The sequence below is a fragment of the Lissotriton vulgaris genome, chromosome 7 (genome assembly GCF_964263255.1).
Source record: "Lissotriton vulgaris chromosome 7, aLisVul1.2, whole genome shotgun sequence".
NCBI classification, from domain to species: Eukaryota; Metazoa; Chordata; class Amphibia; order Caudata; family Salamandridae; genus Lissotriton; species Lissotriton vulgaris.
In genome coordinates this window covers 510,536,589-510,549,151 of record NC_141695.1, presented here as the reverse complement: position 1 = coordinate 510,549,151, position 12,563 = coordinate 510,536,589, and positions in this window count along the sequence as shown.

The window sequence follows — 12,563 nt, the reverse complement described above, 5'->3', positions numbered from 1 at the left end:
AATATTTGCATAGTGTTTCTCGTTATTTTGGGTGGGCTGGGCGGCGGAGCCGAGCTGTCTTGCAGCCATCATGGTGTCGAGCTCAGTTCCTCTCACTAGTTTCGTATTTCTCATGAGGAGTTGTTCATAATGTTTCTATTTTAGCGAGGTCAAAAAGAGATCCCATTAGTGGCCTACTGATTTTGGTTGATTCCTTTTGTTTTTTTAACGATTTTTCACTATCTGCAAAGACTAAACAGAGTATTGCGACTCTGTGCTTGTTTGTAAATAGAGAATGAACCAAAGAGAACCAATTCCAAAACAATAAATGCTTGGATAACAATCAATCAAATGGAGAGGGAAGCAGGCACGACGGATTACAACGGGGGCAAAGGCCTGTGTTACCTACCCTTCACTATCTGCAAAGAGAGAATACTCCTAAAAGAAAAGAGGAGGAGGGGGGGGGCAGCGTTCAAAGCACATCAGCGTGCATAAAAACGAAAATGTTTTTACCTACCACGTACTTGACATTTTACAGCTTTTGATATTTGATATTAAAAAACCATTGAAATTCACTGAAAAAACCATGGGTTATAGACCATATATAGTTAGGAATTAGCATTTACAAAACCTTATTTTACTCACACAAAACCATTGAAATTTCATATATAGTTAGTTGCACTAACTATATATCGGGCACCCGCAATCTACTGCTGATCATGTCACATATTACATCATTCATGACATGATCAGTGACATCACTGATGACATCACTGATGACATCACTGATGACATCTCAAATGACATCACTGATGACATCACTGATGACAACATCCAGTGACTGTGTGTTTCTGTAAAAGTCAAAATATGTCTTACATATTGAAGAATGAGTGGATGTATAAGTGTCTGGATGAAGGATTTAGTAGGTGCATGACTGACTGTATGAGTGAGTGATTAAATGTGTCTCACTGAGTGCATGGGTTAGTGACTAAACTGTCTTAATTTGTGCATCATTATGTCTGTTGTTCTGTAAACTGCTGCATGTGTTGATCAGTAGCTTTATGATTAAGTATATGGGTTATTGATTGGTTGCCCAAGTATTTGTATGGGAGACTGAGTGTGTGTGTGGGTGGCTGGGAGGTGTATGACTCTGTGCATAGATGTGTGAGCAGTTGATTCACTAGATGTATGGGTTCAAAAGTGCATGTGGAAACAGCTGTATGGGCGGTTGACTGTGTGCATGAGTGTATTGGTGAGTGAATGGATATCTCAGTGCTGCATGTCAAAGTAAGTACATATGTAAAACACAGTACATGTGAGAGTTGACATATATAAATAACAGTGCATAAGAGCCAGTGAATTTGTGAGTGGCTGTATGGATCATTGTGAACTTGTATCAGGGATTGTATAAGAGAGTAAATATGTGTTAGTATATGTTTGAATAAGTAAGGTGTCTATAACTGTATAGTTGAGGAAATGGAAGTGTGATTGATTCTTTGCATGACTGACTAGGTGTGTGAGTAACTCCATGGATGAGTGACAGTCTATGAGTATCTATTTACTCTGAGTGTATCTAAGATTATATTAGAGTCTGAAGAGGTTCACCGTATTATCACATTAATGATGTCATCAGTGATGTGATCAGTAATGTCAAATGGGATGTCATCAGTGATGTCATCAGTGATGTCATTTGAGATGTCATCAATGATGTCATCAGTGATGTCATCAGTGATGTCACTGATCATGTCATGAATGATGTAATATGTGACATGATCAGCAGTGGATTGCGGGTGCGCGATATATAGTTAGTGCAACTAACTATATATGAAATTTCAATGGTTTTGTGTGAGTAAAATAAGGTTTTGTAAATGCTAATTCCTAACTATATATGGTCTATAACCCATGGTTTTTTCAGTGAATTTTCAAGGTTTTGTAAATGCTAATTCCTAACTATATATGGTCTATAACCTATGGTTTTTTCAGTGAATATATATATATATACATATACATATAATGTTATCAATATTAATATGTGTGTGTGTATATATATATATATTCCTTTACTATAACATTTTTACCCTATATAACTTACATTCAAGGGTAATTAATTAAAACATTTTAAAACAAAATCATCAGATCAAGACTACTTTTTAAAAACTATGTTAAAGCTGTCATGGCTCAGGCATGGCTGACCTTCTACTTTGCAGATCACACTTTCCAGGTCCTTTCCACTAATGCAGTGTCCAGCTCACTCTTCCTTGTCCTGGGAGATCTGCAAGGTTCTGCCCTACCTATGCTATTTGACATATGCGTCCATCCTTTGGTGGACTTACAGGAAAGCTGCAGTCTCACTCTGTTTTCAAACACGGACGACACTCAAATCATCTTCTCTCTGTCGTCCGAGAAGTAATTTGACTCGGGGGATCTAAACTGCTGCCTTGGTCTTGTCTCCATATGGCTGATTACAACTCTCTAAAATTATACAGTGATAAGACCGAGGTAATGGTATTGGTTGAGAATCCCCAGCTTTGGGGACCTCAACGCTGGCCTACCACATTGGGGGCTCCCCCCGAACCTACCCATAAGGTGCGGAACATAGTCTTTTGGATGGACTCCACCGTGTCCATGACATCTCTAGTGGATAAAGTAGCCTCTAACGGTTTAATCATTATGAAATAGCTAAAAAGATCCTGTGTATGCTCCGTATTTCAGCCCAATGGACAGTTATCCAGGCCATGATTCTATCAAGACAAGACTATAGCAACATTCTGCATCTAGAGACTGATAAGGCGGTGATAAGATGCCTCCAAGTGACCCAGAACTCTGCTGCCAGGTTTCTGGTCTGGCTCCCCAAGCTTATTCTGTGTCTGACCTCCACTGCGACCTTCACCTACTCATAGTGGACAAACAAATCAATTTCAAGGCTCTAATCTTTATGCACAAAATCAACTCTGGCTCTGGACCTTGATACTTGTAAAAACTGGTGGTGCCCTACCACCCCTCTTGCACATTGCATTCAAGCAACAGATTTGTATGTACCTTGATTGATGGCCTTTCCTTCTCTGTCCTTGTTTTTAGCAATGTAACACACTCCCTGAGTCCCTAAAGCCCTGAGACCCTGAGAAGCTGTGCTTCTCTAACTACCTTTTGCGAGGAACTGAAATGTGGCTATTTTAGCTCTCATGTCATAGTCGCCTTATATGCCACCAAAGCACTGGGAAACCCTCATAGGTAGCTAGCCACTATGTCAGTCAGTTTAGCTTTATTCGATTTTTTAAACACAAAATCATAAAAGCGTTGATTTAAAAACGCATTAAAAAGAGATCTGTACATAAAATGTGATAATATAAAAGAAGGGAGAGGTTCTGTGATACAAGTCATACAAGGCCTGTAGTTATTAAGGAATCACTCCACTCGGTGCAATTTTCATGGCCAGTATAAAAAAAAAAGAGTTAGACATGTATGAATATGTGTTAAATCTAAGATGGTTACACTTTCTTTATACACTATATACAAACTTTTCCAAAGATGTTCTGATATTGAACAGCAGTGGCCATGTATATTACATTGAATTCCTGAACCTAATGACAGGTTTTAGATAAGAAGATACTGCTTTGATGGCATATTCATTTTCTAATAGTTTTAGCTTATGGAAGGCCACTCAACAAGAGCGTAGGCCCCAGGCCTTTAGTATAGGTTTCAGGAATCTCTCCCTCGAGATTGAATAAAATGTACAAAACAATACACAGTGAATATTGGATTGATATGAGATTTCATCACACGGACAAATTACTCTTTCCCTTGTCCAATCATTACATTCTGGGAAGGTAATCAATCTGTAAAAGGTATCCGCGCGGAAGCGGGTCAGCAGCATGCGAGCAAAGGGACTTGGTTCTAGCAGTAAATACTGCTGGACCCCGCTGCTGATGGTCATTAGATGGTTCTCAATGACTGTGCATTTAGCCTTTTCCAAAAGCCACCTCTTGTTGTCTAGATGCTCAAGGGACATTTTTTTGTGTGTTTCTAGACACGGCTTCCATACTTGCAGGATTCACAAAAAATGTGGGTGCCCAATGTCATTGAGCATTTGTTTTATGTAGTTAAACCATTTTATATTGCCCAGTAGGTCTAACTTAAGGCAGTCTTTGATGACGTCTCTATTTAGGCTTGTCTCAGGTGTTACCCATACTTTATGCCACAGTAGTAAGGTGGAGGTTTTGATAGTATCAGAAATATATGGGAGGCCCAATTCATTGTGAGAAACAGAAGTAGCTATAGATTGGGGCTGCCAATAGGTAACGAATATAGTGGTTCTCATGAAGTTGGATGTGTTCTGCGTGTTCTATCCCCCAGAGACCTGCTCCATAAGTGCCGGTGATACACATTTGGATTTATAGATCTGTAGAAGTTCTCCAACTGGTCTTCCTGGCAATTTTTCAGCAAAGTTAGTCAATGCTCCTGCGGCCCTAGAGAAGGCTAGACACCTTGCAGTCACAGCTGCCTGCCATGTGCCCTTTCTATCGAAGTTAATTCCTAGGTAGGAAAATCTATTGGTACTCTCGAGACTTTAGAGACATTTACTTTAAGGCCTCTGCCTCTCATGTGGTCAGTAAATGTAACTACTGCCCTTTGCAGGCCAACCCTGGTCCGAGACATTATTGCAGCGTCATCCACATATAAAAGTATTGGTACTGGTTTCCCCTTATTGTTGGGTAATCATGCTGGGATTCGCTAAGGTGTTGGCCGATGGAATTGATATAGAAGGTAAAAAGCAGGGGTGCTAGAATGCACCCGTCTCACACCTCTTCGTATCTCAAACTTCTCTGAGCACTCGCCCTTCCTGTCATATCGAACTCTGTCGCCTGCCCCCCTATAAAGTTCTTTTTTGAATGAAAGGATTTGTCTATCTAAGCCAATGTCGCTGAGTATTGACCATAACATCTCGCGGTCCACACAATCGAAGGCGGAGCTTTAGTCCACGAAAGTGACAAAGAGGTTTCCTTTTTTAGCCTGCGTGTATTTAGCTATTACTAGTGCCAAATTGAGGCCCTGTTCTATTGTGCCTTTGCCTGCCTGGAAACTGTATTGTAGGTTAAAGATTACATCATGTTCCTCCCCCCAATCCTGGATCCTGTTTAAAATTATCCACCCAGCCACCTTCATCAGTGCATCGAGTAACAATATCGGGCGGTAGCAGGTGGGATCGTTCCTGTCCCCTTTTTTAAAAATCGGTACCACGATTGCATCTGGCAAGGTTGGGATGAATCCAGAGCTATTTGAAGAATTTAGCACATTGGTAAGCAAAGGTGCCCATAGGTCGATCTCAGATTTGTAGACGTCTATAGGGACGCAATCTGGGCCGGGTGCTTTACCTGGAGGGCTTTCCTTTATTGCCCTAATAACCTCTTCGCATTCGAATACGATGCCCAGAGGAAATGCACTGAGTGGGTTGTACTCAACAGTTTCGCTCAAATCGTTTTCAGTTGCAATTCTGGGTTCTACTATAATGACCTTGTCATATAAGCCTTTGAATTGTGTCACCCAGGTTTCACCTGGAATGGCGAGATCAATTACATCAGCCTCTTTACTTTGTAGAAACAAGGCATAACCGCCTTCCAAAAGCCATTATTGCCTTTTCTCTGGGATGCTTTGTGGAGTGCCAGCCATGAGTCCTGCTTTTAATTGTTTTTTCCTACGGGTTATGGCAGTATGGTAGGATTTTCTGGCTCTCCGAATTAATTTGGTGAATCTCAGGGAAGCACGTAGGGCATTTTTCAAGCTAGTGAGTGCCTTAGTGCAACCCTCGGGGAACCAGCCGTGGCCATTGTTCGCACCGTGGCGATGTACCCTAGTTAGCAGTGTTTTTGATTCTGCTAAGATTTTAATAAAGGAATCAATAACTATATGGGGTTCCTCTTTTTGTGAGAGGCAGTTTTCCCTATCCTCATAAGTGTTTTTAACTAGTTTTGAAGGAAAGCCACGGGCTCCACTTTGTCCCATTTGATAGAATATCCATTTCTACTGGCCAGCCTTATTGATGGGTTGTATGGAGGGTTGTCGATCGATTTTTGTTCGAAACCCTTAAGTTTTATGGCAGTCGAGATTGGGTAATGATCGCTTTGGGTAGTGTTGAGTATTCCCCAGGTTATTACCAACCCTGAGTACCTCGAGTGTAAGAGGGCGAAATCGATAATCGAATTGCACCCTCTCCCATTAAAGGTAGGCCGGAAAGGTATAATAGGTGAGCATAATTCATTAACATGTGACAAATTAAAGTGGAAAATCAGGTTGTTTAACAAGTCCCCCAGTTTGGAGTGGGTGAAGTGGGTAGGAGCATCCTCCTTGTTATCGCCTAGGCCGCAAATCCAGCAGTACCACGAGGGCATGAGGTGCAGTTAAAATCGCCTACCCATAACAAGACCATGTCTCCAACCATCCGTTCTTCCAAATTAAGTAGGTTAGACATGGGGTTATTTATAACATTTCCAATAGTAGTGTTGGGATGTTGTTGTAAAAATTCACTAATGTCATATTTTTTAGGTCTCCCCAGGTAGTTAGTATAATTTGGTAATGCTCTGTTGCCAAGAACTTGGCTACTTTGATCCCCACCGTGGTCGAAATATATGTACACAGCCCCCCCTTATTTCTGCCTTGTGTGCTTGCAGTTGCTGATGTATTAAAAGTTTGATAACCCATGATATGTAGGTCATTTATGGACCATGTTTCCTGAAGGCAGAGGATACTATACTTAGTTACAATATCCAGCCATGGGAGTGAGTTATTATGTCTTCCAACCCCGCGACATTCCAGCATAGAATATTATTGTTGGATTTCATCTCTTTTGCGGGGGCCCTGTCGCCATTCTCTATGATGACGCCATCTTTGATGCCCTCAGTAAATGGTGGTCCTATTATGAATAGGGGTTCTGCCTGATGACTTGGCACTTTAGTTTTAGATTTATTATCTGTGAATATTTTATTTTGGTCAGTAGTCTTGGTTATTTTGGTCGGGACATTGTCCTTAAAGTTTATTTCTGGGGTTATTACAAGGCCCTGCCTCTGAAGCCCGTGTTGTTCTATCGGTGGGGAAATAATCATCTCATGAAGTTGCTCCCCCTTTCTATTCTCCCCTTGTCAATCCTGGCCGTCCATGCCTGATGGCACCTCATAACGATTTAATAAAGGAATGCTCCGTCTTGGTGTGTATGTGGCTTGTGATATATGGTAATTAGGGATCCTGCCTATAAATTAATATGGGGGATCAAAAGCCCCCAACGGAATAATGCTTATGGAATTATAATGTATAGGAGTATGTCTAGTGCGCAATAGAATATCATGGACAAGTCTGGGATCGCTGAAGGTCAAGGCAATACAATCGCCATGGGAGGTCTTGTTTTCCTTTCCCACCCACGCTACCCTTCTTGCCATTTTAAAGCAACTGAATAGTTCATTATTTTGCCCAGTTTGATTACCCAACCAATGTAGAGATTTGTTTCTGAGTACCCTCCAGGTTTCATACTTTGTCTGTGCTAGTATGGGCACATTTGCCAGTACCACCAAATATGGAGTGGCGGCAGGGGTTACATTTAACAATCCCTTGTGGCCATGGCATTCTGGTTAGTTCGACCCTTGAGGATAGGGACGGGTCTTTCAAATTCATTGAGGGCGGGTCTCGTAATGAATGGATTTGTTGAATTAGAATGTAGGGGTAATGTGCTTTTATGGATCTTGGATCTGGGATTAGTTTGCTTGTGGTCCTCCGAAGGAGATATTGAATTTACCGTTGATGGGTCGGCAATGAGGTTTGTATCGTGTGTAATTTTCTTGTGAGAACCAGGCCAGGTCTGGTTAACTTTATCTGTTTTTGTTATATGTTTACTCTCTTTAACCATTACCTCCAAGCTAGTTACTCTATTGGCCAAGGATTGTAGGGATTCAGCCAGAGTGCTACGAAGACTATCTATTCCCTTCGTAAGGTTTTCAATTGTGATAATATTGCGCTCTGTTTGCGTGGCGTGATTCGTTTTACCAGAATTTTTATTAGTCCTGCGGGAAGCCATTTGTACAGCAGATTGTTTCACCTTGGGCCTTTTTCTATTATGAGGCTCCTTGGGGAGCTTATAATAATAGCGCTAGTATTTGTGATCAAGTTGTTATCGCCTCCCTCCTTGATTACGGGATTCTCAGAGCGTTTATTCCAGGGTTATACCTCTGCCTCTTCATCAGAAGAGCTCGCTTCAATCTCCAGTAGCGGTTGTTGTACGCACCCATTTTTTACTCTAGCCCAGATGTTGATTTCTCTCTCGGGTGCATCTTGGGATTGTGTATGTACTATGGGTTCTACATCAAGGTTTCCTAGCTCTCTCCCTAGGGTCTCTTCCACATTAATAATCTGTTTTTCTAGCACACCCATGGCTCCCACCAAATATGAAAGCAGTGATGATTGTCCCCCAGTTTGTGAGTCATGTGAACCCTTACTCTCAGTATGAGTCTTCTTTCTTTTACTCATGGTTATAACTATCTCCGGTAGAGAGCTTACCCAATATGACCAGTAATCGTTTAATTAAGCCGGTCCCCCCAGTAATGCTAAAAATATATGGACAGTAGAGAACGGGTCTTAAGTGGGATGTTAAGGGATAGGCCCAGTCCAGCCTCCTTCGGGCTCTGACGGGCGCGAACTAAGATGCTTTTAAGTCCCTCCCGGCGCTATATTGTGACTTGGCAGGAGCGCAACACTAAAGGATTCTGGGGGATGTAGTCCCTTTCTGAGTCTGTGCATTCTAGAAGGGGTGGCGCCCAGCAACAGTTCCACGCGGGGTCAACACCCCATCCAGCAGCAAGACAACAGCAAATGTCCCAGGTAGGCAGCAATAATTGAATAAAGAAACAGTCCCGCGCTGAGGGCGGACTAAGATGCTTTGCTAGGCACTATGTAAGAACTAAATAATAATAATAATGATAATAATAATAATATTAATATTAATAATAATAATAATAATAATAATAATAATAATAATAATAATAATAATAATAATAATAATAATAATAATAATAATAATACCAAAGAGTGGCTCCAGAGGTCCAATATTTAAACCTCATGCCAGCCTTCAAAAAGAGGGATTCCCTATATCACCCCCACATCTGATTCTGGAAGGTTTTTCCCTTGCCCTGTTAAGGCTCAAAACAGTCAGGGATGATAAAAGACTTTGTGCTTATTGGAGGCAAAGCTCTTTGAAATGAAAGTGAGGCTGGGTACAACTATGCCCCCAATCATCCTGGCAGTAATGGCCCATCCTGTCCACATCTAATACCCTTTGTTTGACTGTCTAGAAGTAATGAATACACAAACCTCAACAGCAGAGCTATTCACAGGAATGTTACCCAGGAAACTAGCAGAAGGCGGCACACATGGTTAGGAAAAGAAAATGCCTACATCCTTAAAGTAGCATTTGCAAAAATGTGAATTAAACTCTGACTTTACTATTGAAACAGACTTAAATTACAATTAATTTGAATGTAAACCGGAAGTTGTTACCTGCTCACAATCAAAAGTTATCACTCATCAAACGTAATAAGGTAACCTCACGTACAGTAGTAAAAAAATGACTTTAGGGGTTCCGCCTGCCCAGAACCTTCTCCCCATTCCTGCATCTGGAGCCCAGCATGAGCTCAAGATCAGCATGCCACCTCTGCCCACCACACCCAGCCTTCTACCCCTACGGCCATCACTCAAGGCCCAAGACACCGCCTGTGAGTGCAACAGCACCCTGAAGGTCTCGCTGAATGACAGCGAGAAAATCATGCTCTGTAAATATGTAATATATAACTGTCCATCCCTAATTACTTCTTAAAATGTAATCTTGAGTGAATTTGCAAATTGTATATATTTAACTCTAACCACTAGTATTTGTAGTCAACTTTTATACATACATTCTTATGTGAGCTTAGAGTTTATTTGTTTGTAACTTATATGTTATTCATGTACTCTGAAGTTCATATGGAATGTAACTGGTTCTATTGTAAAGTGCTTTGACACCTTCAGGTAAAGATCGTGCCATATAAAAATGAATGAGTAAATAAATAAATCAAAAAATTAAATGAATACATATATGTTTTATCCTTTGGTGCTTGTCAAAAATGCTATATCCTGTACTGAGTCAGATACTAAAACACTAGAAAGTTCAAACCCATTCCAGAAACCATTGGACGATATCAACAAAACTACACTAAAGGAGTTTAGTCTTAACTACTTGAGTGCTCATGACGGCATGGTCCCGTCATGAGCGCCAGGGCTCTTGTGCTCATGACAGAACCATCCATCATTTGCACAGGCGCACAAAATACCTCTGCTGCAGACAGCAGAGGGGTTTACCTTATTTTATTTTTGTCTCAGGAGGTGGGGAAGAGTTTCCCCAACCTCAAAATGCTTTTTTCTTCCCAATGGTGTGACTTTCACGCACATGGTGTGCTGTTTTCATTACATTGTTTCAGTGCTGGTAGAGCTATTTCAGCCTGAGCACCGAAATATATGGGAGAGGTATCGTTGGAAAGGGGAGACTCTACCCTTTCCAGTGGTACCCTTCCCTAGTGGATCCCCTGTTCGGGATTGCCCCAGGAGGGCAATCCCCAAGCAGGATCCACCCACTAGGCACCAGGGTAGGGGGAGCGCCCCTGAGGGCAAACACTTTTGCTTCCCTTATCAAAAAGTGTCATATTCAGGCTTTCTGCCCACCTTGGGGGGTATATGAAGGCCGTAACCCCAAATATGCCACCCCAGGAAGCAAAAAGCACCCTAGTCACCAGGGATTATTTTTTTAGGAGGGGGTGGGGGCTGGCCAGAATGGGCATGCCAATGCCCCCACCCTTCCCACCAAAAAAAGGAAAAGTCTTTCTGCCACCACCAGGGTGCAGATGGGGCAATAGCCCCTGATCTGCCCCCATGGGGAGAAAGCCCACTAGGCACCAGGGATTCGTTTTTTAAAATTTATTACTGGGGTGGCGGTGTCCAAAATGGGCCTGCCAGTGCCCCCAAAACATGACCAAAGTCTTTCTGTCCACGCGAGGCATCTGGGGGCAATAGCCACTTATCTGCCCCCCCAAGGGGCAGAAACCCTACTAAGCACCAGGGATTTTTTTCTCCAAAGTTCAAGGGTGGGAGCTGCCCAGAATGGGCATGCAAAGGCCCCCACCTAAAAAATGCCACTGTATTTTCTGCCCCCCCCCCCCAGGAGCCAGCTGGGGTCAATAGCCCCTTATCTGCCCCCGAAGGCATAAACCTCACTAGGCACCAAGGATTCGTTTTTCAATGGTGGGAGAAGCCCCAAATGGGCATGCCAATGCCCCTACCCAAAAAATATCACAGACTTTCTGCCCCCGAGGAGGCAGATGGGGCCATAGACTTCAATCATCCCCCTAGGAGGCAGAAAGCCACTAGGCACTGACTTTTATTCGCAATGTGCCTGTATGTAGATTTTGAGCCCTAGCGCAGCCATCACCTTGGGAAAACTAGAAAACCTGTGCATTATTTAAAACTAGACACCAAGGGGAATCAAGGATGGGGTGACTAGTGTGCCTTTCACCAGGTTCTGTTACCCAGAATCCCTTGCAAACCTCAAACCTACTTAGTAAAAGAAACACATTTTCCGCACATTTCTGTGATGGAAAGTTCTGGAATCTAAGGGGAGCAACATACTCCCACCAACTCAGCATTCCCCCAAGTCTCCTAATAAGAATGGTACCTCATTTGTGTCAGTAGGTCTAGTGCCAGTGACAGGAAACAGCCCAAAATGCAACGTGGACACATCACATTTTTCTAGTGAAAACTGACCCTTTGTTGGCAATGTGCCTAACTGTCAATTTTGGACCTTATCTCATCCGGCACCTAAGGAAAACTAGCAATCCTATACATTTTTGAAAACTAGACACCAGGGGAATCCAGGATGCGGTGACTTGTGTGGCTCTCACTAGCTGTTTTACCCAGAATCCCTTGCAAACCACAAACTTTGTAAAAAAACTAAATTTTCCACACATTTCTGTTCTGGAAAGTTCTGGAATCTGTGTGGATCCACAAACGTCCCCCAACACAGCTTTCTAAAAAGCTTCCCAATAAACATGATACCTCACTTGTGTGAGTAGGCTTAGTGCCCATGACAAGAAATAGCCCAAAACACAATGTGAACACATCACTTTTTTCAACAGAATTTTTTGCAATGTCCCTAGGTGTGGATTTTGGGTTCTTGCTCTAGCTCAGCCAGCACTGAGGGAAACCAAGCAAAACTGTATATTTTTGCAAAACTAGACACCCTGGAATCTAGTATGGGGTGACTGTTGTGGCTCTTACCAGGTTATGTTACCCATAATCCCTTGTAAACCACAATCTTTGGGAAACAAACACAAACAAGGTACCATTTTTATTGTTAGACTTTGGGGAATGCTGGGCGGGTGGTAGTTTGTTGCTCCCCCATATTCCAGAATTTTCCATCACAGAAATGTAAGGAAAATGTGTTTTCTTTTTTACAAAGTTTGATGTTTGCAAAGGATTCTGGGTAAAAGAACCTAGTGCAAGCCACACAAGTCACCTTTGTC